At 37.9% G+C, this 10,000-nt stretch overlaps 1 protein-coding gene and 1 long non-coding RNA gene across 7 annotated transcripts in view; both read right to left on the reverse strand.

Moving 5' to 3' along the window:
- kdrl (kinase insert domain receptor like) overlaps nucleotides 1–10,000 on the reverse strand; it is a 403,844-nt gene that overhangs the window by 216,812 nt on the left and 177,032 nt on the right. The gene's annotated exons all lie outside the window — the stretch shown is intronic.
- Nucleotides 1–10,000, reverse strand: part of LOC133552340 (uncharacterized) — a 41,146-nt gene that overhangs the window by 30,047 nt on the left and 1,099 nt on the right. For 2 of the 6 annotated variants that reach the window (XR_009806663.1, XR_009806659.1), the window contains exons 3-5: nucleotides 4,925–5,198; nucleotides 3,276–3,356; nucleotides 2,624–2,703 (exon numbers count right to left, since the gene is read on the reverse strand). This is a non-coding gene — a long non-coding RNA (uncharacterized LOC133552340). Of the gene's footprint in view, nucleotides 1–2,323; nucleotides 2,538–2,623; nucleotides 2,707–3,275; nucleotides 3,357–4,924; nucleotides 5,199–10,000 lie in introns of those variants that run through there. The other 4 variants (XR_009806661.1, XR_009806662.1, XR_009806660.1 and 1 more) reach the window with 4 other exon arrangements.

A 10,000-nucleotide genomic window follows, 5' to 3' on the forward strand; every position in this document is an offset into this window, starting at 1 on the left:
TACGACATTTTAGCGAAGAAAAGTTTCCCAAAAATATGATTTTTTTCTGCCATTTTCGGGTTTTGTTGGGCGTCCTGATGACGTATTGAGACATTTCCTACAACTACAGATCCAGTATTATGTTGCTGAAGCAAATCCGCTTTTTTGAATTTTTGCATAAGGGTCCCCCTTACGACATTTTAGCGAAAAAAAGTTTTTCAAAAATATGCATTTTCTGCCATTTTCGGGTTCTGTCGGGACTCCTGATGGCGTTTTGAGACATTTCCTGCAACTACAGCACCAGTATTGTGCTGCTGAAGCAAATCGTTTTTTTTTTATTTTTGCATAAGGGTCCCCCCTTACAATATTTTAGCAAAAAATGTTGTCCAAAAATATGCATTTTCTGCCATTTTCAGGTTGTCGGAACTCCTGATGATGTTTTGAGACATCTCAAGCAACTACAGCACCAGTATTGTGCTACTGAAGCAAATCGGTTTTCTTGAATTTTTGGACTTTTTTTTTTTGCGAAAAGTTTTCCAAAAATATGGATTTTCTGCCATTTTCGGGTTTGTTGGGACTTCTGATGACATTGTGAGACATCTCCTACAACTACAGCACCAGTATTGTGCTGCTGAAGCAAATCCGTTTTTTTGATTTTTTGAATAAAATTCAAAAATTTGTCGGGACTTCTGATTATGTTTTGAGACATCTACTACAACTACAGAACCAGTATTGTGCTAATGAAGCTAATCAGTTCCCATTAACTTTTTGCATAAAGGTCCACCCTTACAACTTTTTAGCGATTTTCCCCCCCAAAAAATATGCAAATTCTGCCATTTTCGGGTTTTGTCGGGACTCCTGATGACGTTTTGAGACATCTCCTGCAACTACAGCACCAGTATTGTGCTACTGAAGCAAATCGGTTTACTTGAATTTTTTGGACTTTTTATTTTGCGAAAAAAGTTTTCCAAAAATATGGATTTTCTGCCATTTTCGGGTTTTGTTGGGACTCCTTATGACATTGTGAGACATCTCCTACAACTACAGCACCAGTATTGTGCTGCTAAAGCAAATCCGTTTTTTTAAATTTTTGCATATGGGTCCCCCTTACGACATTTTAGCAAAAAAAAGTTTTCTAAAAATATGCATTTTCTGCAATTTTCGGGTTTTGACGGGACTTCTGATTATGTTTTGAGACATCTCCTACAACTACAGAACCAGTATTGGGCTAATGAAGCTAATCAGTTTCCATTAACTTTTTGCATAAATGGTCCACCCTTACAACTTTTTAGCGATTTTCCCCCCCCCAAAAAATATGCAAATTCTGCCATTTTCGGGTTCTGTCGGGACTCCTGATGACGTTTTGAGACATCTCTTACAACTACAGCACAAGTATTATGCTGCTGAAGCAAATCGGTTTTCTTGACTTTTTGCATAAAGGTCCCCCCTTACGACATTTTAGGGAATTTTTCCCCCCCATAAATATGCAATTTCTGCCATTTTCGTGTTTTGTCGGGACTCCTGTTGACGCTTTGAGACATCTAACTACAGCACCAGTATTGTGCTGCTGAAGCATATCCGTTTGTTCAAATTTTTGCATAAGGGTCCACCCTTACGACATTTTAGCGAAAAAACGTTTTCTAAAAATATGCATTTTCTGCAATTTTTGGGTTTTTTCGGGACTCCTGTTGACATTTTGAGACATCTCCTGCAACTGCAGCACCAGTATTGTGCTACTGAAGCAAATCGGTTTTACTGAATTTTTTTGGACTTTTTTTTTGCAAAAAAAGTTTTCCCAAAATATGGATTTTCTGCCATTTTCTGGTTTTGTTGGGACTCCTGGTGACATTTTGAGACATCTCCTCCAACTACAGCACCAGTATTGTGCTGCTGAAGCAATTCCGTTTTTTAGAATTTTTGCATATAGAATTTTCGACATTTTTGCGAAAAAAAAGTTTTCCAAAAATATGAATTTTCTGCCATTTTCGGGTTTTGTCTGGACTTCTGATTATGTTTTGAGACATCTCCTACAACTACAGCATCAGTATAGTGCCGCTGAAGCAAGTCCGCTTTTGTTTTTTTACGTAAGGTTCCCCCTTAACACATTTTAGCTTTTTTTTTGTAATATATGTATTTTATGCTATTTTCGGGTTTTATCGGGACTCTTGATGAGGTTTTGAGACATTTCCTACAACTACAGCACCAGTATTGTGCTTCTGAAGCAAAAACGTTTTCTTGTGTGTGTGTGTGTGTGTAAAGGTCCCCCCTTATGACATTTCGGCAAAAAAAAATGTTTTTGAAAACTTACCTTTTCTACAATTTTAGTTTTTTGTCAGGACTCCTGATGAGGTTTTGAGACATTTCCCACAACTACAAGACCAGTATTGTGCTGCTGAAAAAAGACAGTGTTTAAAATGTTGGTGTAAAAGGTCCCCCCTTAAGACATTAGCAAAAAAAAGTTTTCAGAAAAATACATATTTTCAGCCTTTTTCGGGTTGTTATGGAACTCCTGATGAGGTTTTTGAGAAATCCTTTACAACTGCAGGACCACTATTGTGCTGTTGAATATATACAGTTTTAAAAAGTTTTGTGTAAAGGTCCCCCTTATGACATATTAACAAAAACAAGTTTTTGAAAAACTTACCTTTTTTGACATTTCGGGTTTTGTCAGGACTCCTGATGAGGTTTTGAGACATTTCCCACAACTACAGGACCAGTATTGTGCTGCTGCAGAAACACAGTGATTAAAAATGTTTGTGTAAAAGTACCCCCTTAAGACATTTTAGTGAAAAAAAGTTTGCAAGAAATATGCATTTTCTGCCAATTTTGGGTTTTGTCAGGACTGTTGATGTTTTGAGACATCTCCTACAACTACAGGACCAGTATTTTGCTGCTGAAGCAATTCCGCTTTTTCAAAGTTTTGTGTAAAGGTCCCCCCTTACGACATTTTAGCGAAAAAAAAAGTTTTTTTTAAAACTTACCTTTTCTGCCATTTTCGGATTTTTTCAGTGCCTGATGAGGTTTTGAGACATTTCCCACAACTACAAGACCAGTATTGTGCTGCTGAAGCAAGACAGTGTTTAAAATGTTTATGTAAAGGGCCTCCCTTACAACAATTGCAAAAAAAAAAAGGTTTCAAAAAATATATATTTTCTGCTTTTTCGGGACTCCTGACGAGGTCTCTTACAACTGCAGGAGCACTATTGTGCTGTTGAATAAATACAGTTTTAAAAAGCTTTGTGAAAAGGTCCCCCCTAGTGACGTTTTAGCGAAAAAAAGTTTTTGCAAAAACTTACCTTTTCTGCCATTTTCAGGTTTTGCCAGGACTCGTGAAGAGGTTTTGAGACATCTCCTACAACTGCAGGACCTGTATTGTGCTGCTGAAGCAAGACAGCGTATAAGATTTTTGTGTAAGAGGTCCCCCCTTACGACATTTTAGTGAAAAAAAGTTTTCAAAAAATATGCATTTTCTGCCTTTTTCGGGTTTTGTCGGGACTTCTGATTATGTTTTGAGACATCTATAACTACAGCACCAGTATAGTGCTGCTGAAGCAATAGATAGACTAGAATAGAAAATACTTTATTGATACCTGGGGGAAATATAGCACCACAGTTCACTCACAATAAACAATAACAATAATAAATAATATATGACATATATTATATACATAATATATAATATAAATATATTCTACATTTAAGTGCAGTCAAGAAGGAACATATGCATTATACAGTCTGATGGCCGTCAATATGAAGGACCTCCTGTGTCGTTCCGTGTTACATTTTGGGAGTCTGAGCCTTCCACTGAACGTGCTCATTCTCTCCGCAAGGTCCGTGTGTAGTGGGTGGGAGGTGTTGTCCATAATGGCTAGGAGTTTTGCTAGACTTCTCCTCTCTGACACCACTGCCAGAGAGTCCAGCTCCACTCCCACCACGTTACTGGCCTTCCCTACCAACTTGTCCAGTCTGTTTGCGTCCCTCACTCTCAGCCCGCTTCCCCAGCAGGCCACGGCGTACAAGAAAGCGCTCGCCACCACTGACTCGTGGAACATCTTCAACATCTTTGTACAGACGTTGAAGGATCCTAACCTACTGAGGAAGTAGAGGCGGCAAATCCGTTTTTTTTTGCGTAAGGATCCCCCTTAAGAAATTGTATCTTTTTTTTCCCCGTAATATATGCATGTTCTACCAATTTCGGGTTCTGTCGGGACTCCTGATGAGGTTTTGAGACATCTCCTACAACTTCAGCACCAGTATTGTGCTGCTGAAACAAGTCATTTTTATTTTTGTGTAAGGCTCCCCCTTATGACAATTTAGCGAAAACATTATTTTCGTAAAATACGCATTTTCCTCCATATTTGGGTTTATCGGGACTCCTGATGATGCTTTGAGACACCTCCTACAACTACAGTACAGGACCAGTATTGTGCTGCTGAAGCAAGTCCATTTTCTACATTTTTGTGTAAGGGTCCCCCCTTACGACATTTTAGCCAAAAATTAGTATTTTGTTTCTGCCGGATCCTTGTTTGAGTCGTTGAATCCTCAATTGCCAAATGTTGGTTTAACTAATGTTAATATACCAAATACACCACAAGCTGTAAATAGATGCAGCAACTGCACTTTTGAGTTCACACCTGTCTCATTGAGTTAAGCAGTGCACTCAAGAGCCTGGACACAACTAAAGCAGCAGGACCTGACCAAATTGAATCCTTTTTCTTAAAATTGGCTGCTGATTTTGTTGCTGTGCCTCTCTCGCGTATTTTTAACCTAAGTTTAACAAGTAAAAGCATTCCAAAAATCTGTAAATCGGCCTTGTCTTCCGCTAAAAGGGGGTGAACCCACAAATATAAATAATCATATTGTATGTTGAAGAGGTTAATTTAGCCTACTGACGTATATTTATAAATGGTTCATTTATATAGGTTAGTAAGGTAAAGGTTTGTACCTGACAAGTTTCAACTGCCTTGCTTCTGCAGCCTTCATCAGAGGTGTCACATGATGTTAGTGTGACCTTGTCTGTGACGTGTTATATGGATAGTTCCATCCCACCTGAAGTGGTGGGATGGCCGTGTCCCCTGGTGTGTGCCTGGGGTAGGGCGGGCGGGGCGCCCCCCCGTCGTCTGGATATCTACCAAACGGCCTTGACCGGCCCTGCAGGACTGTGTCCCAAGTCTGGGATAGTTGATATGCTCCTTCGTCCCTGTTGACTCTGATGAAGGCTGCAGAAGAAAAGTAACCGAAACTTGTCAGGTACAAAACTTTACCTTATTAGCCTATATAAATCAACAATTTATAAATATAAATAATTACAGACCAATTTTTAAATGATGCATTTTATCAAAATTGTTTGAGAAAATCATCAGTAACCACCTTAAGGATTTTTTAGAATCAAACAATATTTTATCTCCATTTCAATCTGGTTTTAGAAAGCAGCATAGCACTATTTCAGCTGCTCCTAAGGTCCTCAATGATTTAATCGAGGCTGTAGACGGCAAGAAATATTGTGTCGCCCAATTTATTGATTTGTCAAAAGCATTTGACACAGTAGACTACAGTCTGTTAATTCAAGTCCTTCATCACGTTGGATTATCTAAAAATGCAGCTGCTTGGTTCACAGACTATCTTTCCAGCAGAACACGTGTACAGGGGGCTGGGACGACCTCTTCATTACGGGACATTACCAAAGGAGTTCCACAAGGCTCAGTGCTGGGGCCCATTTTATGTTCTATCTACTTAAATAATCTTTGCAACGATTTGCCGAATGCAATGTACCATTTTTATGCAGACGACACCATTATTTATTGCTGTTCAATCTCCATCACTCAGAATTTTTAGTTTTTACAGGCTGCTTTTGATGTCATCCAGGCTCGTTTATTTGATCTTAAATTGGTTTTAAGTACAGATAATAGCAAGGTAATGGTTTTCTCTCATTCAAGGGTGCTACTGGAAAATATACCAAATATTGTAACATCAAATGGAAACCCTATAGAGCAGGTCTTAAATTAAAAGCACTTGGGTTTTACTCTTGATCAGGAGCTTTCATTTAAAGGGGAACATTATCACCAAACCTATGCAAGCGTCAATATATACCTTGATGTTGCAGAAGAAAGACCATGTATTTTTTTCACCGATTTCCGAACTCTAAATGGGTGAATTTTGGCAAATTAAATGCATTTCTGTTTATCTGTCTTTTAGCGATGACGTCAGAACGTGACGTCACCGAGGTAATACAGCCGCCATTTTCATTTTCACATTACAAACACCGGGTCTCAGCTCTGTTATTTTCCGTTTTTTTCGACTATTTTTTGGAACCTTGGAGACATCATGCCTCGTCGGTGTGTTGTCGGAGGGTGTAACAACACTAACAGGGAGGGATTCAAGTTGCACCACTGGCAAGAAATCTGCCGCCAGACCCCCATTGAATTTGCCAGAGTGTCTGCACATTTTACCGGCGATGCTAAGACAGACATGGCACAGAGATGTATGGATAACCTGCAGATGCATTTGCAACGATTAAGTCAACGAAATCACAAAGGTGAGTTTTGTTGATGTTGTTGACTTATGTGCTAATCAGACATATTTGGTCACGGCATGACTGCCAGCTAATCGATGCTAACATGCTACGCTAATCGATGCTAACATGCTATTTATGCTAGCTGTATGTACATTTGAAACTAGATACCCACATTTAATGCGAAACAAACACTTACCGATCGACGGATTTAAGTTGCTCCAGTGTCACAAGATGCGAAAGTCCTGATCGTTTGGTCTGCACATTTTATCTGCGATGCTAGTAAGGCAGCCATGCTATGGGCCACTTCATTAGGTACACCCATGCTATGGCCGAATAGCGTCAATAGCTATTCGCTCAATAGCTTCAATTTCTTCTTCAATTTCGTTTTCGCTATCTGCCTCCATACTCCGACCATCTGTTTCAGTGCATGCGTAATCTGTTGAATCTCTTAAGCCGCTGAAATTCGAGTCTGAATCTGAGCTAATGTCGCTATATCTTGCTGTGGTAACCGCCATGTTGTTTGTATTGGCAGCCCTGTATGACGTCACAGGGAAATGGACAGTCACATCGCAAATAGCGAAAATCAAGAACTTTAAAGCTTTTTTTAGGGATATTCCGGGAGGTGTAACATTTTGAAAAAAACTTCGGAAAATAAAACAAGCCACTGGGAACTGATTTTTATTGTTTTCGAAAAACCCTTTTGAAATTGTGATAATGTTCCCTTTTAAAGCCCATAATAACCAGTTGGTCTCTAAGCTTAGGTCAAAACTTGGTTTCTTTTTTAGAAAAAAAACTGTTTCTCTCTTAAATTCAGAAAGAAATTGGTGACAGCGACTATCTTGCCCGTAATTGATTATGGAGACGTGCTTTATTTTAGTGCTTCATCTAAATGTCTCCAGTCCTTGGACACCATTTTTCACTTAGCACTAAGATTTGTAACTTCCGATCTGTCCTCAGGGACAGATAGCAAGAGATGTTTGCACAGTGGCTGTGTTTTTAATAGGTGAAAATCTTTATTGTTTACAGTTCTCTTTTATGCATTTTAAAATGTATGTCTTAACATATTACTTTTTTGAAACTGCTCTGTGACATGTGCTGTTGACCTCTTGGCCAGGTCACCCTTGTGAAAGAGATCTTGATCTCAATGGGTTTCTTATCTGGTTAAATAAAGGTTCTTCTAATGTTTGTGTAAGGGTCCCCCCTTATGACATTTTAGCGAAAAAAATTTGTTTAAAAAAATCTGGATTTTCTGCCATTTTTGGGTTTTGTCGCGACTATTGTTGAAGTTTTGAGAAATCTCCTACATCTAAAAGGACCAGAATTGGGTAGTTAAAGCAAGACAGTCTTTTTAATTCTTGTATAAGAGTCCCCTCTTACGACATTTTAGCAAAAAAATGTTTTTAGAAAAAAATACAGGTTTTGAGACATCTCCTACAAATACAGGACCAGTATTGGGCATTCAAAACAAGACAGTTTTTTAAATTTTTGGGACATTTTAGCAAATAAATGTTTTCAAAATGTTTTAAGATTTCTGTCATTTCCGGGTTGTATCGGGACTCCTGATGAGGTTTTGAGACATCTCCTACAACTACAGGACCAGTATTGTGCTATTGAAAAAATTACTTTTTAGAATTGTTTTGTGTAAGGGTCCCCCTCATGACAATTTAGAAAAAAAAAAAAAAAAAAAGATTACGGGTTTTGTCGGGACTCCTACAATTACAGGATTGTGCTGTTGAAGCAAGAACGTTTTTAAGATTTTTGTGTAAGGGTTCCCCTTTACAACGTTTTAGCAAAAAAAGTTTTAGAAAAATATGAATTTTCTGTCATTTTATGTTTTTTTTTCAGGACTCCCGAAGAGGTTTTGAGACATCTTCTGCAACTACAGGACCAGTATTGTACTGTTGAAAATAGAAGGTTTTTCTGTGTGTGAAGGTTCCCCCTTACAGGACCAGTATTGTGCTGTTGAAGAAAGACAGTTTTTAAATTTTTGTGTAAGAGTCCCCCTTACGACATTTTAGCGAAAAAAGTTTTTGAAAAATATACATTTTCTGTCATTTAAGGGTTTTGTCGGGACTCCTTATGAAGTTTTGAGACATCTCCTACAACAGGGGTTGGGAACCTTTTTGGCTGAGAGAGCCATTCAAGCCAAATATTTTTTAAAGTATTTCCGTGAGACCCATATAATTGAGTTATTTTTTAAACACTGAATACAACTATATGCGTGCATTTTTAAGAAAGACCAACATTTTTGGAGTATAATAAGTCTCTTATTCTTTTTAATAACATTGTTATTCTGAGGCTAACCAACAATAAATAAAACACTTTTTACCATTAATGCGACTTCTTGAACAGGTGCGGTAGAAACCGGATGGATGGATGAAAATGCATGAGAATGTTTTGTATTTTGAACGTTATTTTTGACACTGTGATTACCAGCGGAATTATTCATTACTTATCGTGTTAAGCAATGTCAGCTAAGATTTATCTGAGAGCCAGATGCAGTCATCAAAAAAGCCACATCTGGCTCTAGAGCCATAGGTTCCCTACCCCTGTCCTACAACTACAGGATGGATTGTGCAGTCAAGGCAAGACAGTTTTTAAAACTTTTGGGTAAGGGAAAACTGTGAATTCTTGGAAATCCAGGATTTTTTGTTTTTATTTGTTGAAGGGGAGCACATAAGTTTGAACAGGTTGAATATTTTGGAGTTGGAACGGATTGAATCACCGTATTTCCTTGAATTGCCGCCGGGGCGCTATTTAATTTTAAAACCTCTTCTCACTCCTGCGCTTACCAAAGGCATGCGGTAAAAGTAAGCATGCGTTAATTATTTTAAAACCTCTTCTCCCAAAGGCATGCAGTAAAAATGTGAGTGTGATGTAAGCTTGGACCTTAAATCCTACTGAATAGCTCTTAATCTTCTTCCCTTTATGCGATTTCAAATTACCGGTATTGAAATCAGCCTCCTCCATTTTTAAAATGATGACAGGGGAAGTGTCACTCGGGACGTCACGGGTTTGACCAGGCGGTAATACTATGCATGCGCTAATTATTTTGGTAAGCGAGTTTGACCAGGCGGTAATTCAAGGCAGGCGCATACTATATGCCCTGCGGCAATTCAAGGAAATATGGTATATATAAAAAAATGGGTATTTCTGTCTGTCATTCCGTCGTACATTTTTTTTCCTTTTACGGAAGGTTTTTTGTAGAGAATAAATGATGAAAAAAACACTTAATTGAACAGTTTAAAAGAGGGGAAAACATGAAAAAAATGAAAATTAAATTTTGAAACATAGTTTATCTTCAATTTCGACTCTTTAAAATTCAAAATTCAACCGAAAAAAATTAAGAGAATAACTAGCTAAATCGAATCTTTTTGAAAAAATTAAAAAAAGAATTTATGGAACATCATTAGTAATTTTTACTGATTAAGAAAAATTTTTGAATTTTGATGACATCTTTTAAATAGGTTAAAATCCAATCTGCACTTTGTTATAATATACAGTATT

The sequence above is a fragment of the Nerophis ophidion genome, linkage group LG05 (genome assembly GCF_033978795.1).
Source record: "Nerophis ophidion isolate RoL-2023_Sa linkage group LG05, RoL_Noph_v1.0, whole genome shotgun sequence".
Classification (NCBI taxonomy): Eukaryota; Metazoa; Chordata; class Actinopteri; order Syngnathiformes; family Syngnathidae; genus Nerophis; species Nerophis ophidion.